Consider the following 3079-nt stretch of genomic DNA (forward strand, 5'->3'; position numbering starts at 1 on the left):
GAAAACAGTGGGAGATTCCTCCATCCACACTTGTAACTAGGGATGTCCCGATACCACTTTTTCAAGACCAAGTACAAGTACTTCCCCTAATGTACTTGCCGATACCAGTTACTGATACTTTTTCTTAAAGGGACAGGTGATATTTAAAAAAAAACAATACAGAATAAAGATTTTAGGCCAATTTCTTTATGATTATGAAGAACTTTAATTTAAGACTGTTTTAGAACAATAACACATTTGTATTTGCTTTCACACAACTGTAGTGAAACGACAAATCCGATCATGCATCTGCCTCTGGGATCATTTAACCTATTCATGTTTTCAACCGCGATCGTGTGGGACGGCCTGGGCGGTATTGCGGCGGGAAACCGCGCCATCCGCTCGGTTTCATGCACCATACCGCCGATTGAGTTGGCAGTACCATTATTTTCTAATGGCACTACATTCGCGCGAGGCAGATTGAGCGTTTCCCACCGCAATGCTGCCCTGCCTCTGCGGTTGCACACGATCGCGGTTGAAAACACTGTGTGTTTATTCGCATGCAGATGGTGGGTGGGGGCAGCAGGGCTGGTTTTCATTTTTTTTCAATTTTTATTTACTTCGTAAAAAAATTGTATTTTCATTTATTTTATTATTTTTACCTTATGTTCTTTTTATTTTTTGCATTGTTAATTAGTTATTATTTTTTACTTTTTTATTTTATTATTTTTTTTAACTATTTTTTTTTCCACTTAACTTTATTGTTATCACACAGGGACTAACGATCCCCTGTGTGATAGCATCTTTATTGACTCCGTCACCTCCAACACAGGAGTTCTAGCACGGCACTGTGCTAGAACTCCTGTGACAGGAACGAGCAGCAGCTGGGAACAGAGGCTGAGGGAGGTGGCAGAGCCTGTCACAGCTCCACCGTCCGCCTCTGTCACCGCTCCACGCCCCTCGCTCTTGTACTTGTACTTGTGAAAATGCCCTGTATCGGTCCCGATACCGATGCTAGTATGGGTATCGGGACATCCCTACTCGTAAGTATTGATGGAGGAATCTATTATATTTTCTTCATTCAGTCTGCAGGTTGAACAAAGAAAATATAACAGTATATGGCCAGCTTAAGACTGCTGATTGTGAGCCAGGTCTTCACATCTAACATCAGTATCTGACCGCATAAATGCTATAGCCATTCCCAGGGCCTGTTCACAGTGCATCGGGGTGCCATTCAAATTAATAGCATCCCAATGTCCTAAATGCAATGTGTGAACAGTCCCTGAAAGTGCATGATTTTGAAATGTGATGTCCAACAAGCTCATAGAGATACAGTATGATGATCAGGCGTTCACAAACTTTTGGCCATCCACTGTACATCAGTGGGAGCCTTTCAGAATGCACATTCTAAAACCTATCTATACTGTGCAGCAGCTTGATAGTTTGTATGCAATTGTGCCCTAGGTGAGGAAGGTTAAGTAATCATCAACCACCATACAAATTTGTTTCTATAAACGTATTTGTTTGCTAAATGAAGGACCCTAAAAATAAACATACCTTTAACCAGACTGACGTGATTACAGTGGGACGAAGCTGCCAAACAACCACAAACAACTCACAGTTGCTTTTCTACTTCAGGGTTTGGACCACAAAAACTACAATATAAAAATAACTTCAAATTAATTTCTGTCCCTGCTTGGGTCTGCCTACACATAAAAGAGATCCCATTTTACCAAGCAGGGGTCTGGCTTCCAGCCTATACAAAAGAAAAGCAAACATGAACCACTTTCAAATCCATGGTTTGTCAGAATACAGCAGGTTGTCTGTATTTGAACAAATAGCTGCCATCTGCAGTGTGCATTAACAGCGTGTTTAAAAATAAATAGCAGTTCAGCAGAAATATAACAGTGCTTCCTGTACGGTCATTACAGCTATGAGGTCCATGTTATAACAAGCAGCAATAATGCAAGACAGATCAGAAGCAAATAACATTATCTTTAAACTGATGTTAAAGTCAAAAGGTTTTTAAGCTATTTCAAATGCTGATGAAATCACTGACAATGGATGCTGCTCCTTGATATTTAAAGTTTTGGTTTCCTGTAGAATCAGCTGGTTTCCTGAGCACTGGTCCTGCCATCCTGTTTTAGGGTAACTCCTTTCCCTTGTGCGGTCCTGTGGAGCCACCCTTGTGTGTGCTAGTAAACTGTATGTGTCTCTACAAACACACAGGCACAGCAAAGCAATCCACTCTCCTGCTTCCCGTTCATTCCTCCTCCTCTTCCAAGCTACTAGATCGACAGCTGTTAGATTGTGCTCTTCCCTACTGGACAGGAAGTTCGGGGAAGTGGAGTCGAGAGTGTTGGAGCCAGCTGTCTGGAAACATGATGACTGTAAGTGCTTGTGCAAAAAATGTAAAAAAAATACTTGGCTGGGCAATGTATATTACTTTGATCTAGGTTCATTATTACCCACTTGCTGCCCGGAGAAATTTCTTACATTTGCACACACATGATAAAATCTTAATTTTTGGCTAGAAAACAGCTTCAGACCCCCAAACAATGATATATTTTCTGAAAGCAGGGGCCCTATAGAATAAAAAGATGCTAGTTGCAATTTTTTATGTCGCACGGTATTTGTGCAAGCGTTTATCAAACAAGTATAAATATTAGGATAAAATACACTAAAATGAAATTTAGTGCACAGAAACAGAATATAATACCCAATTTTTTAGTAAAATATAAAAAACGGGGTCACATTGGGTAAACAGATACCTAACATGTCAAGCCTTACGCTTTAAATGCTTTTACGGCTCATCAGTTTAGTGTTAACAATGATTGATGGGCTTTGAATTATTACTCTTACTCCGACGCTCAAGACGATATGTAACATGTTTGGTGCAATTTTTGTTTTTGCATGTAGGGGCATCCGACGCGTATTTGCGTTGTATGTACGTGCACATGGGGGGCGGGGGACTTTAACTGGTTTTTTTTGCATTTTTCTATATCTGTTACTTTACAAATTTTTTTTAACACTTAACTTTATTTCTATCACATAGGGGTTAACAAGCCCCCTATGTAATAGCAAATAAAATGTGACAGGT

The sequence above is a fragment of the Nanorana parkeri genome, unplaced genomic scaffold (assembly GCF_000935625.1).
Source record: "Nanorana parkeri isolate BGI_ZX_2015 unplaced genomic scaffold, ASM93562v1 scaffold325, whole genome shotgun sequence".
NCBI lineage: Eukaryota > Metazoa > Chordata > Amphibia > Anura > Dicroglossidae > Nanorana > Nanorana parkeri.